Below are 19,230 nucleotides of genomic sequence, written 5' to 3'. Positions count from 1 at the left end.
CTGCTAGTACCGAGAGCACGCCTATAGGCCTACTATTCGGTAGCTGAAGACAAAGTGGTTACTATGTGACATGGCAGTGTAAAGGCATGGGGGTTACCAGGTTACCTATCAGCAACTACCTCAAACTTTCTATAATTCAAACATTTGAGTTTTGTGCTTTGCTGATACATGCACCTATAGAAAAGACGAGGGTTTGCGTTCGTGTAGAACTAACAAAATTTATTGCATAAATAATGTTAAGCAGCTCAAAGTTGAAAGTTTATCAATTTGTGATACACAAACCAACAGGTGGTAAGGTCTGACTATCTTCATTCTCATTCCTTTTTACCAACTGAAAGACTTTCAGGTTTTACACTTTGGTCCTAACAAATTAAGACAAGCTTAAAAAATATTTGCAATGGACGAAAATCCCAAAATACCTCAAACACGTAAAAAATTTTCAGAAAAATAACAAATGGAACCAAATGTTTCTCTACGATTCAATATCACCAAAGTTTGGAGTGGTTGTCCACGGACATCCCAGTCACATACTATACAACACAGCTTGCTAGTTTATGATACAACCTTAAACTCATTAAAGCACTACTTTACTACTTACTAAAGCAAGTCTTTGAAAAATTAAAATTCTTGATCTATACTTCATTACTTTGCATCAATATTGAAAAAGGAAACCTAATGCAACCTACACAATTATTGTAGTATATTTTCAGCATTATGAAGCTTCATCTGTGGTGGATAATGTGGGAGGGTGGGCTGTGGCACCCTAGCAGTACCAGCTGAACTCTGTTGAGTCCCTTGTCAGGCTGGGAGGAACGTAGAGAGTAGAGGTCCCCTTTTTCGTTTTTGTTTCATTTGTTGATGTCGGCATCTACCCCCCAAAAATTGGGGGAAGTGCCTTGGTCTATGTATGTATATTCATGCAATGTCTAAATACACCTGAAATGAACAAAAATTATGATAAAAAACAGACACCATTAAGAAAAGTACAGGATGTCGCATGTCAACCAACTGTCTCCACCATATATAAATGTCAAATGTCAACATCCATTACAGACATAATTTCATAAATTTTCAAAAAAATTTTACCAAGCACTAAAAACTGAATCCTCTACAAGTGGATACTCGGATCTTACCATCCAAAGGGTTTGACTTTCATAGATCGAACTAGTCAGAGGGGGTCCGTCCATACAAGTAATACACTTTGTTTTCTATGGATTATTCTGTGGCAATCTTTTTTCTTTCCGTCTGTCATCGTCACAAATATATTATTTAAAACAAACGCTGAGCAGTCAAGTAAATGAGCATCAAGTAGGGCGGATATTGCCGACATACGACTTCGTCTCCCTGATCCATGGGGTTTTTGGGAAGCAGTTCAAGCCGCTTTCATCTTTGCTTGGTTTTTGATGACCCAAGCACACGTGTACTGAATCCGTTTCCATGTCAACAGGTACACCGGTGAGAGGGGAAGCAGAGAGAGAACCAATATGGTGCAGTTACATCACCTGCCACTGCTACCCATAGGCGAGAATATGATTGATTGATTGAAAGTTTTCTGGCATCCTGACATCAAAGGTCATTGATGCCGATAGCATTTATTATATATGAAAAATAAAAGAAATCAATTAAAACCATAAAAGTTAAGTCATTATAACAGTTAAAATAGTTTTCAGAAGAGCTGCTTCTGAAATAAATCTAAAAATGCCGCTCACATAGTAGGACACATCATGTCCAAGAATCTTGGCAAGGATGACCCTGCCCTCCTCACCTCAAGTCTCAAACAGATATCTATTTCTCAAGTTATTACAATTAGGGCATTCGGTCAACAAATGCCTCACTGTTATAGGTACTAAACAGTCCTCGCAATACGGTTGGTGTTGGCCCTTCCGCAGAAACTCGTGTGTCGACCGTGTTTGACCAATACGGAGACGACAAAGAGTCGCCTCCCATTTTCGGGGTATCATGTTATACCTCCAAGGTGATATGATATTTATTACTTCCCTCATTTTATTGGCAAGACTATCCCCGTGCTGTTCCCATTTATTACAAACCAATTTCTTCGATGATGCTCGGATCACCATGTAGATCATATTCTGAAAAGAGAAAAAACAAATATTTCTGCATTTTTCCTGATTAAAATTAAGTTCTGTAAAATAATAACGTAACAAAAATATTAATTTTAAGGTTTCCTGAAAAACTATACTACTGTACTGGGAAAATTATATATGACGAAGACTCTGATGACTTCCAAAGACGATGACATCCACCACCACGACTTTGATGACGATGACCTAAACTTAATGACGTGGGCGACGATGACAAAGACAATAGATGAATGAAGAGGGTCCAGGCGATGACGATTCCCCTGCGGCGGCCGAGTTAACGGTTATATGCCGACAGGAAGACCGATGGACCAAAGAGGGAGAGGTCCTTCCCCACCAAGTGGAACTGTGCTGGCCTTGCTAATGTACACGTGTCGTTGTCGTATATGTATCGCACACTCTGAAAAGGAAACTTATCACATTTCTATACACATAAATATACATAAACTTTAGGAATGTTTTCATATATAGACACAAGTATAAGAGAAAAAAAAGTTAAAAGACAAAAATTAATGGCAGTCCAGATTAGGCGAGGAGGGAGAGAGGAAACAACCGCTCTCGATCCAAGCCAAAGGTAAAGTGACTAAATCGCAGGTGTGTGAACGAGAGTGGTAGCAAGCTACCCCACCCCTACCCCCACTAATTAGTGGTGTGGGTAGTTAACCCTCGGTAAATTTTAATGGCTCGTCATTTCAGCTCCGCCGAAAGTATAACCCCTAATAAATAGCGTGGTTTGTATTCCAGTTACGGAACAACTTTAGGTCTACACTGGGCAACGACCAGAGTACGAATGGCGACCTTTACCCTGTCCTTACCAGGCCTGACACAGCCTTCTTCTTGGTGCATTGTGGGTTAAAGACGGTGGAAGGTTGCTTTGCGCAGGGAATATACCCTGGGGGCATGTTACCGGCCTGAGGCTTTACGCCTTTTCCTTGGAAAGCAGTCCTGGTTGGGTGAAACATTTTCTGGTCGCAAGTTGAAACGAGTAACTCCTGAGAGAGTAGTCAGTGGTTACAATACATTGGAACACAAGGTACTGCATATACCTACACATCCTGACCTCGAAGGTGGAGAATCCATTTTAAACTTCTTTCGCCTACCAGACCTCACCCACTGGGAGGGCGACCACTCACGATACACACGAGGAGATTCCTTTGAACACGAATGACCTCGGCACGAACGGCAGAGACTGTGAGGATGTCTCCTCCGAGGACATGAAGGTGCTGCAATGGCGCCCTTCACGGCCTGGACAAAGTGGCATGGTTAGACCTCACAGGTAGTCACACCTCAAACAGAAAAAGAGAAAAGAAATTAGTTCCAGCCAGTTTAGGCTAACGGGAGAGTGAGACACGTCTACACTTTACCCAGCAGAAATAAAAAGAGACGGTTATTCACTAATGCTGGCAGAGGCAGTGGGTAAACACACCCCTGCTAGTTTGTATCTTGCATCGGGACAACTACAGTTATTTTCATAAAACACGTAATAGAAAAAAAATCTACTGCTAAAAACAAACCACGTCACTGAAAATGACAAATTCAGATACAATTTGTATTATTCCCTAACTAATACTGACCTGGAGTTATTCATGTAGATTAGCCATTAGACTTTAACTGCGAGGTGGCAACCTCAGAGTGCTAATCAGCCGATAATAAGTTTTTTCCGGATTAAAACAAAATTCTGAAATAAAATGTAACAAATTTATTAATTCTAAGGTTTCCTGAAAAAAAAAAAACACAAATACTACAGACAAATATTATATGCGTAGGCCTATTGGATGTCGCAAACACAGGTCACAGTTTAAGTCGCGACCGAAAACTTCTCCCAATAGTACTATGTTGTTGTAAAGGTGAACGACCTCGAGAAGAGAAAGACCGTAGTCAAATCTTTGAGAGCCACATTCCCTTCGCACAGAAATCCATGTTTCCCGTAAGAAAACGGAAAAGGCAATAGATGAATGAAGAGGGTCCAGGCGATGACGATTCCCCTGCGGCGGCCGAGTTAACGGTTATATGCCGACAGGAAGACCGATGGACCAAAGAGGGAGAGGTCCTTCCCCACGAAGTGGAACTGTGCTGGCCTTGCTAATGTACACGTGTCGTTGTCGTATACGTATCACACACTCTGAAAAGGAAACTTATCATATTTCTATACACAAATATATATAAACATTAAGAATGTTTTCATATATAGACACAAGTATAAGAGAAAAAAAGTTAAAAGAGCTCTCGATCCAAGCCAAAGGTAAAGTGACTAAATCACAGGTGTGTGAACGGGAGTGGTAGCAAGCTACCCCACCCCTACCCCCACCTATTTAGTGGTGTGGGTAGTTAACCTTCGGTAAATTTTAATGGCTCGTCATTTCAGCTCCGCCGAAAGTATAACCCCTAATAAATAGCGTGGTTTGTATTCCAGTTACGGAACAACTTTAGGTCTACACTGGGCAACGACCAGAGTACGAATGGTGACCTTTACCCTGTCCTTACCAGGCCTGACACGGCCTTCTTCTTGGTGCATTGTGGGTCAAAGACGGTGGAAGGTTGCTTTGCGCAGGGAACATACCCTGGGGCATGTTACCAGCCTGAGGCTTTACGCCTTTTCCTTGGAAAGCAGTCCTGGTTGGGTGAAACATTTTCTGGTCGCAAGTTGAAACTAGAGTAACTCCTGAGAGAGTAGTCAGTGGTTACAATGCATTGGAACACAAGGTACTGCATATACCTACACATCCTGACCTCGAAGGTGGAGAATCCATTTTAAACTTCTTTCGCCTACCAGACCTCACCCATTGGGAGGGCGACCACTCACGATACACACGAGGAGATTCCTTCGAACACGAGTGACCTCGGCACGAACGGCAGAGACTGTGAGGATGTCTCCTCCGAGGACATGAAGGTGCTGCAATGGCGCCCTTCACGGCCTGGACAAAGTGGCATGGTTAGACCTCACAGGTAGTCACACCTCAAACAGAAAAAGAGAAAAGAAATTAGTTCCAGCCAGTTTAGGCTAACGGGAGAGTGAGACACGTCTACACTTTACCCAGCAGAAATAAAAAGAGACGGTTATTCACTAGTGCTGGCAGAGGCAGTGGGTAAACACACCCCTGCTAGTTTGTATCTTGCATCGGGACAACTACAGTTATTTTCATAAAACACGTAATAGAAAAAAAATCTACTGCTAAAAACAAACCACGTCACTGAAAATGACAAATTCAGATACAATTTGTATTATTCCCTAACTAATACTGACCTGGAGTTATTCATGTAGATTAGCCATTAGACTTTAACTGCGAGGTGGCAACCTTGCCTAAAGTCAGTGCTAATCAGCCGATAATAAGTTTTTTCCGGATTAAAACAAAGTTCTGAAATAAAATGTAACAAATTAATCAATTCTAAGGTTTCCTGAAAAAAAAAAACACAAATACTACAGACAAATATTATATGCGTAGGCCTATTGGATGTCGCAAACACAGGTCACAGTTTAAGTCGCGACCGAAAACTTCTCCCAATAGTACTATGTTGTTGTAAAGGTGAACGACCTCGAGAAGAGAAAGACCGTAGTCAAATCTTTGAGAGCCACATTCCCTTCGCACAGAAATCCATGTTTCCCGTAAGAAAACGGAAAAGGCAATAGATGAATGAAGAGGGTCCAGGCGATGACGATTCCCCTGCGGCGGCCGAGTTAACGGTTATATGCCGACAGGAAGACCGATGGACCAAAGAGGGAGAGGTCCTTCCCCACGAAGTGGAACTGTGCTGGCCTTGCTAATGTACACGTGTCGTTGTCGGAAACTTATCATATTTCTATACACAAATATATATAAACATTAAGAATGTTTTCATATATAGACACAAGTATAAGAGAAAAAAAGTTAAAAGAGCTCTCGATCCAAGCCAAAGGTAAAGTGACTAAATCACAGGTGTGTGAACGGGAGTGGTAGCAAGCTACCCCACCCCTACCCCCACCTATTTAGTGGTGTGGGTAGTTAACCTTCGGTAAATTTTAATGGCTCGTCATTTCAGCTCCGCCGAAAGTATAACCCCTAATAAATAGCGTGGTTTGTATTCCAGTTACGGAACAACTTTAGGTCTACACTGGGCAACGACCAGAGTACGAATGGTGACCTTTACCCTGTCCTTACCAGGCCTGACACAGCCTTCTTCTTGGTGCATTGTGGGTTAAAGACGGTGGAAGGTTGCTTTGCGCAGGGAACATACCCTGGGGCATGTTACCAGCCTGAGGCTTTACGCCTTTCCCTTGGAAACAGTCCTGGTTGGGTGAAACATTTTCTGGTCGCAAGTTGAAACTAGAGTAACTCCTGAGAGAGTAGTCAGTGGTTACAATGCATTGGAACACAAGGTACTGCATATACCTACACATCCTGACCTCGAAGGTGGAGAATCCATTTTAAACTTCTTTCGCCTACCAGACCTCACCCATTGGGAGGGCGACCACTCACGATACACACAAAGAGATTCCTTTGAACACGAGTGACCTCGGCACGAACGGCAGAGACTGTGAGGATGTCTCCTCCGAGGACATGAAGGTGCTGCAATGGCGCCCTTCACGGCCTGGACAAAGTGGCATGGTTAGACCTCACAGGTAGTCACACTTCAAACAGAAAAAGAGATAAGAAATTAGCTCCAGCCAGTTTAGGCTAACGGGAGAGTGAGACACGTCTACACTTTACCCAGCAGAAATAAAAAGAGACGGTTATTCACTAGTGCTGGCAGAGGCAGTGGGTAAACACACCCCTGCTAGTTGGATAGTTAAACCCTGGTTAACCTGTTTCGACTAGTTTTCAGCTCCACCGAAATAACAATGCTAGGTTCAAGAGCGGAAACTTTGTATCTTGCATCGGGACAACTACAGTTATGTTCATAAAACAACTACTAGAAAAAAATCTACTGCTAAAAACAAACCACGTCACTGAAAATGACAAATTCAGAGATAATTTGTATTTTTCCTTAACTAATAAAGACCTGGAGTTATTCATGTGAATTAGCCATTAGACTTTAACTGCGAGGTGGCAACCTTGCCTAAAGTCAGAGTGCTAATCAGCCGATAAGTTTTTTCCAGATTAAAATAAAGTTCTGAAATAAAATGTAACAAATTAATCAATTCTAAGGTTTCCTGAAAAAAAAAACACAAATACTACAGACAAATATTATATGCGTAGGCCTATTGGATGTCGCAAACACAGGTCACAGTTTAAGTCGCGACCGAAAACTTCTCCCAATAGTACTATGTTGTTGTAAAGGTGAACGACCTCGAGAAGAGAAAGACCGTAGTCAAATCTTTGAGAGCCACATTCCCTTCGCACAGAAATCCATGTTTCCCGTAAGAAAACGGAAAAGGCAATAGATGAATGAAGAGGGTCCAGGCGATGACGATTCCCCTGCGGCGGCCGAGTTAACGGTTATATGCCGACAGGAAGACCGATGGACCAAAGAGGGAGAGGTCCTTCCCCACGAAGTGGAACTGTGCTGGCCTTGCTAATGTACACGTGTCGTTGTCGTATACGTATCACACACTCTGAAAAGGAAACTTATCATATTTCTATACACAAATATATATAAACATTAAGAATGTTTTCATATATAGACACAAGTATAAGAGAAAAAAAGTTAAAAGAGCTCTCGATCCAAGCCAAAGGTAAAGTGACTAAATCACAGGTGTGTGAACGGGAGTGGTAGCAAGCTACCCCACCCCTACCCCCACCTATTTAGTGGTGTGGGTAGTTAACCTTCGGTAAATTTTAATGGCTCGTCATTTCAGCTCCGCCGAAAGTATAACCCCTAATAGATAGCGTGGTTTGTATTCCAGTTACGGAACAACTTTAGGTCTACACTGGGCAACGACCAGAGTACGAATGGTGACCTTTACCCTGTCCTTACCAGGCCTGACACGGCCTTCTTCTTGGTGCATTGTGGGTCAAAGACGGTGGAAGGTTGCTTTGCGCAGGGAACATACCCTGGGGCATGTTACCAGCCTGAGGCTTTACGCCTTTTCCTTGGAAACAGTCCTGGTTGGGTGAAACATTTTCTGGTCGCAAGTTGAAACTAGAGTAACTCCTGAGAGAGTAGTCAGTGGTTACAATGCATTGGAACACAAGGTACTGCATATACCTACACATCCTGACCTCGAAGGTGGAGAATCCATTTTAAACTTCTTTCGCCTACCAGACCTCACCCATTGGGAGGGCGACCACTCACGATACACACGAGGAGATTCCTTCGAACACGAGTGACCTCGGCACGAACGGCAGAGACTGTGAGGATGTCTCCTCCAAGGACATGAAGGTGCTGCAATGGCGCCCTTCACGGCCTGGACAAAGTGGCATGGTTAGACCTCACAGGTAGTCACACCTCAAACAGAAAAAGAGAAAAGAAATTAGTTCCAGCCAGTTTAGGCTAACGGGAGAGTGAGACACGTCTACACTTTACCCAGCAGAAATAAAAAGACGGTTATTCACTAGTGCTGGCAGAGGCAGTGGGTAAACACACCCCTGCTAGTTTGTATCTTGCATCGGGACAACTACAGTTATTTTCATAAAACACGTAATAGAAAAAAAATCTACTGCTAAAAACAAACCACGTCACTGAAAATGACAAATTCAGATACAATTTGTATTATTCCCTAACTAATACTGACCTGGAGTTATTCATGTAGATTAGCCATTAGACTTTAACTGCGAGGTGGCAACCTTGCCTAAAGTCAGAGTGCTAATCAGCCGATAATAAGTTTTTTCCGGATTAAAACAAAGTTCTGAAATAAAATGTAACAAATTTATTAATTCTAAGGTTTCCTGAAAAAAAACACAAATACTACAGACAAATATTATAAGCTTAGGCCTATTGGATGTCGCAAACACAGGTCACAGTTTAAGTCGCGACCGAAAACTTCCCCCAAATAGTACGATGTTGTTGTAAAGGTGAACGACCTCGAGAAGAGAAAGACCGTAGTCAAATCTCTGAGAGCCACATTCCCTTCGCACAGAAATCCATGTTTCCCGTAAGAAAAAGGAAAAGGCAATAGATGAATGAAAAGCGTCCAGGCGATGACGATTCCCCTGCGGCGGCCGAGTTAACGGTTATATGCCGACAGGAAGACCGATGGACCAAAGAGGGAGAGGTTCTTCCCCACGAAGTGGAACTGTGCTGGCCTTGCTAATGTACACGTGTCGTTGTCGTATACGTATCACACACTCTGAAAAGGAAACTTATCACATTTCTTACACAAATATACACAAACTTTAAGAATGTTCATATATATACACAAGTAAAAAAAAAAAAAAAAAAAAAAAAAAAAATAAGTTAAAAAACAAGAATTAATGGCAGTTCAGAATAGGCAAGGAGGGAGAGAGGAAACAACCACTCTCGATCCAAGCCAAAAGTAAAGTGACTAAATCACAGGTGTGTGAACGGGAGTGGTAGCAAGCTACCCCCCCCCCCCCCCCCAACTAGCGGTGCGGGTAGTTAACCCTCGCTAGATTTTTATGGCTCGTCATTTCAGCTCCACCGAAAGTATAACCCCTATTAAGAGCATGGTTTGTATTCCAGTTACAGAACAACTATGATTTATTCGCTTGAATGTCAACGACGGGCCCAACAAAGTGCAATTAAGTCTTGGCAATAGTTTACTGTACCTTCCAAGTAATGAGACAAACATTTAATCAACATTTGTTATAAAGAGATTCTTAAATCCTTTTTAGTATTTACATTGGCTAGAACATTGTAATGACAGTGTCTATTAATTGCTGTTTCACCAATATTAAACTAGAATTAAATGTGAATGACAAGGCTACTACCAGAATGTTTGGTACTGAAAAAAAACTTCTGAGACCCAATTATTATTGGAGCAATGAAAAATCACACACACTCACGAACAAGTACCAAACAAAACCTTTGATTAAAGGTTAGAGTTTCTAAACACTAAGTTATGCATTTCAAAGTGTAAAAAAAAGGGGGGGGGGGGTTAGGTTAGGCCATATCTTCAATATAAAACGGATATCTTTGTCGACCCGTATCAGACAATCTACAACTGCTCTAAAAATTGATCCTTATGCCCCGATTTAATACCGATGGCTATATTTACTTCAGAGTAATTTCAAGAAAAGTCTCATTTAATAAAAAAAAATTATATAATACTTTATCCAAATACTGAGCACCCTGTAAGAGAAAAAAATCTGGGTAAATACACGACACTAATTTCTAGTCAAATACCATACCATAATTTTTTCCACACTTCCTTTTTTTCTCTTTTGCGTTTCCAATTATGATTGGGGCACACCAACCGATTACGAGCTTTGTGGGGGACCCCAGTGGGAAACCAGAGGTTCTTGGGTGTGAGAAATGTACCATGTACCAAAAACCTGAAAACTATAACAGTTATTAAACAATTCTTATTTTTTTTTGTTTTGTGATATTAAAGTACCTGTATTGATTAGAACATCAGAATAACAAAGTCTATTATTTGCTGTGTCCTTACTATGAAACCAGAACTAAATGTGAATGGCAAGGCTACTCCCACAATGTTTGGTACTGAATAAATTTGCTCTGGGGAGAAAATCTCAAACAGTAAGGAGAAACACATACAATACTTCATTCAAATACAACCTATAAGAGAAAAAAATCTGGGTAAATATAGGACACTTTAATTTCTAGCTAAATACCAAACTATATACTTTTTCCCCTCGCTTCATTCTTTTTTTTCTTTTGCATTTCCAACCGTGATTGGGGCACACCCCTCTATTATAAGCATTATGGGGGACCCCAGTGGGGAAACCAGGGTTTCTGGGTGTGAGAAATTTCCAAAACGAGTGATTTGCAGCAATAATAGTCATATATGCATAATAAACAAGATAATCAGTTGGTTTACGCAAGTGGCTGGAAATTAGAACATTATTATCTGGTTCACTTACAATCCTTCTATTGGTTTTTGATAAACCTTGACATGCTGCGCTTGCAAAATTATGCATACCCAGTAACTCCTAACCAGTCTCCCAAAAATTAAACAATGAAATTATATTTAGAAATGGACTTCTTATATTAATCGAATGATATGCAAGTTATTGTACCTCAGTCCCCAATAAACAGAAATAGGGGTCTAGCTTGGCTAATAATAATGATAACCAGAAGGGCACTTAGTAAGGTGCAGACCTCCGCTGCGGAAGCTCATATCTCGACCTCTTGCTCCATCTTGACCTAGACCTTTGACCTTAACATGTATTAATTCGTGTGGATTTTCATACACTTTTTATGAACCAAGTTTGAAGCCTCTGTGACACTGATAACCAAACTTACAGCTAATTACGTAAATTGGACATTCTACCAGAATTTAATCATTTCTGGCTTTCTACATAACAGTTGATCCCTGCAGGTTTCATAACTACACGATTAACCTTGTGGCCAGGAAGCTGTTCACAAACAAACGCACAAAAGGGGGTAAGACTGCAAGACGTAACCTCCGTCCAACTTCGTTGGCGGGGTAAAAATACCAAACTAGCCATTTTGCTAGTAAGTATTATAAATAAATCAAAATTTGTAAGTGCAAATTGTTCGGCCACCAGACCAGCTCACAGAAAATGGGAATCCTTCCTAACCGTATCCATCATCTCCCACATTTAAAAACATGTTTATAGTGGTACACCCACTTGACACTTATCGAAACATTTCTTTGCTTTTTTTTTCAGGGTTGTGGTGACCTATTTGGTAACGTCATTGACTGGTGATCGCTAGACTGGAGTTCAAGTCCCGCTCAAACTCGCTAGTTCCTTCAGTAGCTGCAACCTTACCATCCTTGTGAGCATAGTTGGGGGAGCCCACAGGTCCACCTGCTGAGGCATCAACATCCATTGCCTGGCCCTCCCTGGTATAGTAAGTCTCTAGGGCAATGCCCCCGTCCCCTGCCTCGGCCATACATGAGCGACCTTTAAAACCTGCGTAAGTCAGTCTCTCGGGCAATGCCACCGTCCCCTGCCTCCGCCATTCATGAGGGACCTTTAAACCTGGCTCCCCTCACTCGGTATCTACCATCTCCTTGCCCATCTGTACTGGCAAATGATAAGCGCCACACTCCACACGTTAGCCAAGCGGCCACGTATTGTAGCTGACAAATCTTCTGTTACTATACCACCTACACTAACCGATTTCAGTTCATAAATTGGTTTTATTATAGTTTATTTCAGGTTACCGTAACCTAGGGGGAAAACTTTTTTTCTATAGAAAAAGGTATGTTCTCTTTAAAAATTGACACTCGTTCCTCTTGGAAATGAATAGTTTCAGAAATATATATATATATATATATATCTATATCCGCCGATAATGGGGGACCCCTAGTGGGAACTCGGGGTTTTGGGTTGAGAAAACATACTGGGTAAACGGTATATAAACGTAAAACAAGCCTTTTCTTCTCTATACATTACCTTCTTGAATGTATAGTAAACCGATGAAAAAATACACTAATTATCTACAGTATATCCTATACTAACGGTATATTTTTCATTTATTTGTCGACATTCTACGGGTCGGGTGTAGTCGGTCGCGTTCGTTCATTTGTACATAGCAGTTTTCGATCTTCTACGCATAGACTCCGCCTCCACCAATACGGTTATTTCTTCTCTTATAACCCCGGAGTCAATTCTTTTCTCTCATGCTGGCCCCTCAATTCTTTCATCCCTCTATATTTACTGTCCAATCCCTTATCAAACTTTACTTCTCGCTATTTCTTCCCCTGCCAACTCGCCATGGGCCAGCGCGGCAGGGTATGACCCACAATCTCCCCAAATGAGTTACAACCACAGACAAAATTCGGCCGTTCCTGTTGGGTCAGCGGATTTAAATCAAGGCCCAACCACACAGTCTGATTTGGATAGGGACTGTGTGCTGTAAAAGTGACTATCCAACCCTAAAACAGTGCTTAACATTGCTACGTACAATGTAAGAACCCTCTCTGAAGTGATACACCTGAGTAGCCTGGAAACCGAGATTATGAACATCAATTGGGATATTATCGGAATCTCCGAGATGAGAAGACCAGGTGAGAAAATCCAAATGCTTAAAAGCGGACACTTGCTTCACAACTGTGGCAAGGAAAGCAAGCAAAATGGTGTTGGATTTCTCATAAGCAAACCTTACACAGCAACATTGAGAAGTTCACAGCCACATCAGACAGAGTTGCTAGTGCCACTCTTAGAATTTCAAAGCGGTACAGACTAACTATCATACAGGTATATGATCCCACATCATTGTCATCCCAAGAGGAACTGGATAACTTTTATGATGACCTATATACCACTCTAAATAACAACAAAGCCCATTACAACATCATAATGGGGGATTTCAATGCTAAAATTGGAAAAAGGAATGAGGATTGCATTGGCAAATTTGGATATGGGGAGAGAAATGAAATGGGAGACGACTTGATAAATTTTGCTGTAGCACATAACTTCAAGATCATGAACACATTCTTTCAAATGAGTGAAAACAAGAGATGGACATGGCGAAGCCCAAACCATGAAACACGTAATGAAATAGACTACATACTGGTAGACAAACATAGTTAAAAATGTTGATGTCCTGAACCAAGTCAATGTAGGCAGTGATCACAGGATGGTAAGATGCAAAGTCCAAATCAACACCAAACAAGAAAGGCAAAAACTATTCTTCTTAAGACCAGAACATATCAAAGTACCTGAAGCTCTCAAATCTACATTTCAGATAGAGTTAAAAAAGCGCTACGAGATTCTTGGAAATTTAGAAGACCAATACAGTAATGAAACTGATCTTGAAAACTTGAATAATAACATTATTATCCCCCTGAAAGAAGTAGCAAAGAAGTTCCAGGACACAAAACCCTCTGACAACAGCAAATTCTCGGAAGACACAAAGAACCTCATGAAAAAACGGAGAAATCTCAAGGCCCCCATCAACAGTGAGGGAGAAAATTGAAGCAGCAGAACTAAACAAAACTATACAGAAAAGCAACGAGAAGACCTAAGCAATAGGATGACAAAAATAATTGAAGATGTCATCAAACAAGGCAGAGGGTTTAAAACAGCAAAAAGAAAACTCGGCCAAGGGAAGCTGCAATTCACTGGGGTGCTAGAAGAAGACGAATCCCTTACAACCAACCGTGATGGAATAGCTAAGCGAGCAAGAGAGTACTACCAAAAGCTTTACTCCTCAGAAAGACCTCGTTACCATCTTCGTGAAAGAGCAAATCAACACCCATCTCATCACTTTCCAGAGATCACAGCAGGCGAGGTGAGACTAGCTGTCAAGCAAATGAAGAAAGGGAAAGCACCGGGACCAGATAACATCACGTTAGACCTAATAGCAGATGCTGATGAGCCAATCCAGGTCAGACTGGCACGACTATTCAATGAATGTCTGAAGAAGAGCAAAACGCCAGAAGAGTGGAATAAAGCTATCCTCATTCTACTCTACAAAAAAGGCGACCCCAGGGACATTAACAACCAACGGCTAATCAGCCTCCTTAATGTTATTTATAAAATTTTCACCAAAGTGATCACCAACCGAATTGTAGGAAAGCTTGATGAAAATCAGCCAAGGGAACAAGCGGGCTTTAGAAGAGGCTACTCCACAATTGACCATCTACAAACAGTAAACCAAATCATTGAGAAAGCAAATGAATATAAGATACCACTAGTAGTAGCACTTGTAGATTACACCAAAGCATTTGACTCGGATGAAACTGAGGTGGTCATGTCAGCGCTGGAAGAACAGGGAGTTGACTCAGTTTACATTAATGTACTCTGTCACATCTATGACCATGCAACATCATTTATTCGTCTCCACAAGGACTCTGAACCATTCCAACTCAAGAGAGGTGTCTGACAAGGTGACACTAGCTCACCCAAACTGTTTACTGCCTGCCTGGAGAGAGCTTTCCAACAACTCAACTGGCAAGAAAAAGGAATAAAAATAGATGGAGAATATCTAAGTCACCTAAGATTTGCTGATGACATCATTATCATTGCTCACACCAAAGAAGAGCTTCAACATATGCTCACCGAGCTAAATGAAGCAAGCAAATCAATTGGCCTCCACATGAACTTCCAAAAGACCAAAGTCATGAGCAATAAATATACTGAAAATGCAGATGACATACTTGAAATTGAAAACCAACAAATTGAGGAAGTGGACAACTACATCTACCATGGACAACGAATCTCTTTACATGACGCCTGTAGAGAGCGAAATAAAAAGAAGAATAACCCTCGGTTGGCAAGCGTTTGGAAGAGCCAGTACAGTGTTAAAAAATAAGAAGATTCCTATCATCTTAAAAAGGAAAGTCTATGATCAGTGTATCCTCCCCACTGTCACCTATGGGGCAGAAACTTGGAATCTAACAAAAAAGCTTTCCCTTAAATTACGAACAATGCAGAGGGCACATGAGAGAATTATGCTAAATCTAACATGGAAGGATAGAAAAACAGCTAAATGAATACGTCAAAAAACTAAAGTAATGGATATCCTTGAAACCATTAGCAAGCCCAAATGGAACTGGGCAGGCCACATTGCCAGGATGACAGACAACCGATGGACATCACGAACAACCTTCTGGACACCCCAAGGATACACAAGAAACCGAGGAAGACAAAAAACCCGCTGGCGAGATGACTTAGACCAACATAAGCTACAGTGGCACAGAATAGCTTGCGATAGAAGTCTGTGGAGGAACCTGGGGAAGGCCTACATCCAACAAAGGACTTTTGAAGGCTGAAATGATGATGATGATGATGATAGCCCCTACCAATTTTCCCACTACGTCATTTTACCTGCCACATTCAAGTATTCTACCTCACCCCGTTTATTCAAGTATTTCACTTGATCCAGTACAAATACACCATTCCTTTTATGTAATACCCACATATACATTTTACATTTGACCTAAGAATTACACGTTTTATTATTCTTTCTCTTATAAAATCACCTCATTTTATATTCCCATTAAATATTCATTATACACTCCATTTTATCTTGCTATTATTCCTTTATACATTTTGTTATTACCTTGTCATACCCAAATTTCACATAAATACTTACTCTTCACAAGTTTCCCATTCTAGTTCATTCCTGTTTACTCTCTAGACTACGTTGTTTTTTCCTTAACCAATCATGAACCCATACATTGCTTTTCCGTTAACCAATCACGAACCCATACAAAGCTTTTCCGTTAACCCATACAAAGCTTTTCCGTTAACCAATCACAAACCCATACATTGCTTTTCCGTTAACCAATCACGAACCAATACATTGCTTTTCCGTTAACCAATCACGAACCCATACATTGCTTTTCCGTTAACCAGTCACGAACCCATACATTGCTTTTCCGTTAACCAATCACGAACCCATACATTGCTTATCCGTTAACCAATCACGATCCCATACGTATGGGAAGTTTGCACAGGGGGGTTAATATTTCCAAACCCCCTTCCCTTATCTCTTCAAGTGATCTCTCCATATCCTTTTCTGTGGAAACCTTTGACCAAGTCAAGCCTTTGTTAGTTCAAGCGAGGTCTTTTAGCGTATTCTACGATGGAAGTTATAGAAACTTATAGCGGCTGCAGTATTCCGTACTTAAAAGCATTTCCTAAATTTCACGGTGAATTCTTTGATACGTCATACAATGTTGATAACTTTCTTAAATCTCATAATGTAATACCCCAGCGTTTAGTGTCCCAAGCGCCGTTTGTGGCTATCGTACGGGAAAGATATTCACGTCTATTACTGCAATAGTGAAACTAAGATGGCTAAGAGAAAGAAGAAACGGCGATGTGGATATACAGTTACGGCATCTAAGGGTACATTTTTAGAAAAGTCACCTCGCCCCATGGAAGATAATTTCATTTGTTAACCATTCCTTACATAAACATTGGGATCATGATAAACTCACGGAGGGTATCGATATATCCTCTAAAACCAGCGTCGATTGGCCAAGTTTCTGTTCGCAGGTTACAGAATACTTTTTCAATAATCAAGAGGCGACTGGTGGTGACGGTATAGTTGTTGAAATAGACGAATCCCATTCTGGAAAAGTAAAATACAACCATGGGAGACCGTCAAGTGCCATAAAGATCTTTGGGGGTATTGAACGTGTGTAAGAAATTTCTTAGGGGTGAATGCAGTACGCTGGGACAGGTAAGATAAGAATACGGCAGTCTAAGGATACGGCTCCTAGGTTAGGTTAGGTGGAGAACCTTAGATTCGGTTGGTTAGGTTAGGTAGGAAACATTCAGTTAGGTGATGTTCTTGCGACTGTAAAATGTGGTTTTTAAAATCCCTCTACTAAACATGCTGCTGCAACCCTAATTCCTCTAATTCAACAATATATAAAGCCACGTAGCGTTAATGATTAGCGATACGTGGTCAGCCTACAACACACCTTCTGAAATTGGTTACCAGCACAAAACTGTAAACCACTCGGAACATTTCGTTGACCCCAAAGACCCAACCCTTCATACCCAAAATATAGAATGGCTCTGCGGAAAAGTGAAGGAGTGGGTCCATAGACCTGGAATGAAGACTGATTATTTCAGGCAATATTTTTCCAGTTTCTTCTTTACCCACTACTACCCAGAACATACTTTAATGCACATTTTTCTTATTGCCAGTCTCCGATACAGCAACAGCCAGGGGGACCCCCAAACCGACCCACAATGCCCGACGTCACAGTCAGAAGACCCCAGTAACCAACAACTTACCACGTCCCACTCATAGAAGTTAAGTCATCACAGTCACAACACCCTGATGACCTACAAGCTTTGTCGTCCCTGTCATAAAAGTCATTAACTTCATTTAAATATGTTACTTTTACTATTTTTTCAGCATGCACGGCTCAACATTACTGCTTGCCAGTACATACGAGCTGGATGTTTTGTTTTCTTGCGAGCGAAGCGAGCCAGTGGCGGAACAAGAACCATTATATTTAGCGTAAAATTGCTAATGTTAGCGTGCGCAGCTCAACATTACCGCTTGCCCAGTACCTACGAGCTTGATGTTTATGTCTTCTGGCGCCGAAACAAGAGCCATTATATTCAAACATTTTAACACATTGTTTTCCTCTAATAATGTGATTTAACCGATTTTCACCTTCATTTCAACCGCAACAACACCCAGTTCGGCTACTTGAAGTTCGTCAAACTGGTTGTTCAGTTTGTTTGCGATTGAAACGTTTTATGCTACAGGAAAACATTTTCGGTTCGAAATGATACCGTGTAAGCTTGTAAAACTTTACCCATAATTCCATCTCTTCGTTTCATGAAGCTCCTATAATTAATTCCACTTACAGAAAATGGACAAACCTGTGTATTGCATCTTAAAACACAAACGTCAACTACCCCCCAAAACAGCTATTGAAGACAAGGTAATTAAGTCAGGTTAGGTCTAATGCCTTAAACTATCATCTTTTTGACTGGTGAATCTCTCTGCATATAAATTAAATGACAATTCATAAAAAATTAAAGAAAAATATCAATTTTACCTTAGCATAGAAAACGGAATAAACCCATTTTCTACTGATTAGCCTAAGTCTGCTAACCTATATACCAATTTTCATTTTCAACACATTTTCACTGACCCAAACCAGATATGTAGAATCCTCATAATTCATACGTTTAATTATGTTATTTACTTATATACCCAAGTATTAAAAGGCTATAAAGGCACTTATAGGCCACCTGACCCCATACAGCCTATGGAACCAAACATTTCTGCATTACAAAAACTGAAATGTACAAATGCCTATTCATACCTTAGGCATAATATCCATATGCAAAGAAATGCCGGTCAAATAGCACGGTCAACAGTACCGGTGTAAAATAATTGGTATAACCGGTTCGACCAGCTTAACAACAGCCGGCTTGTTGACACCTGTCACCTGTCAGCCATATTGACTCCCTGAAGTACTTCTCGAGTTAACTCATGTTAATTTTCGAAATACCACAAAATTACGTGGCAAATATAATTACCTGTAATTCGCCGACCCTAACTCACTTACAGACGAGGAAACTGTTTTTAAAAAAGCTTGAGAGGAAGAGATAGGCAAAGCGGTCAGTCACTCACAGCCAATGGTCAATGGCGGTCTCTTCAAGGAAAGAAGTAGTTCCAA

The 19,230-nt window shown here is 41.0% G+C and overlaps 1 long non-coding RNA gene across 3 annotated transcripts in view; it reads right to left on the bottom strand.

Annotated features, from left to right (window-relative positions):
- LOC137660152 (uncharacterized) overlaps positions 1-19,174 on the bottom strand; it is a 33,807-nt gene extending 14,633 nt beyond the window's left edge. For 2 of the 3 annotated variants that reach the window (XR_011047638.1, XR_011047636.1), the window contains exon 1: positions 19,091-19,174. This is a non-coding gene — a long non-coding RNA (uncharacterized lncRNA). Of the gene's footprint in view, positions 1-686; positions 3,066-19,090 lie in introns of those variants that run through there. The other variant, XR_011047637.1, reaches the window with a different exon arrangement.
- Positions 19,175-19,230: the final 56 nt, after the last annotated feature.

This window comes from Palaemon carinicauda, chromosome 20, assembly GCF_036898095.1.
Source record: "Palaemon carinicauda isolate YSFRI2023 chromosome 20, ASM3689809v2, whole genome shotgun sequence".
NCBI lineage: Eukaryota > Metazoa > Arthropoda > Malacostraca > Decapoda > Palaemonidae > Palaemon > Palaemon carinicauda.
The sequence above is the reverse complement of the archived record's forward strand: the minus strand, read 5'-3'. Positions and strand labels throughout refer to the sequence as shown.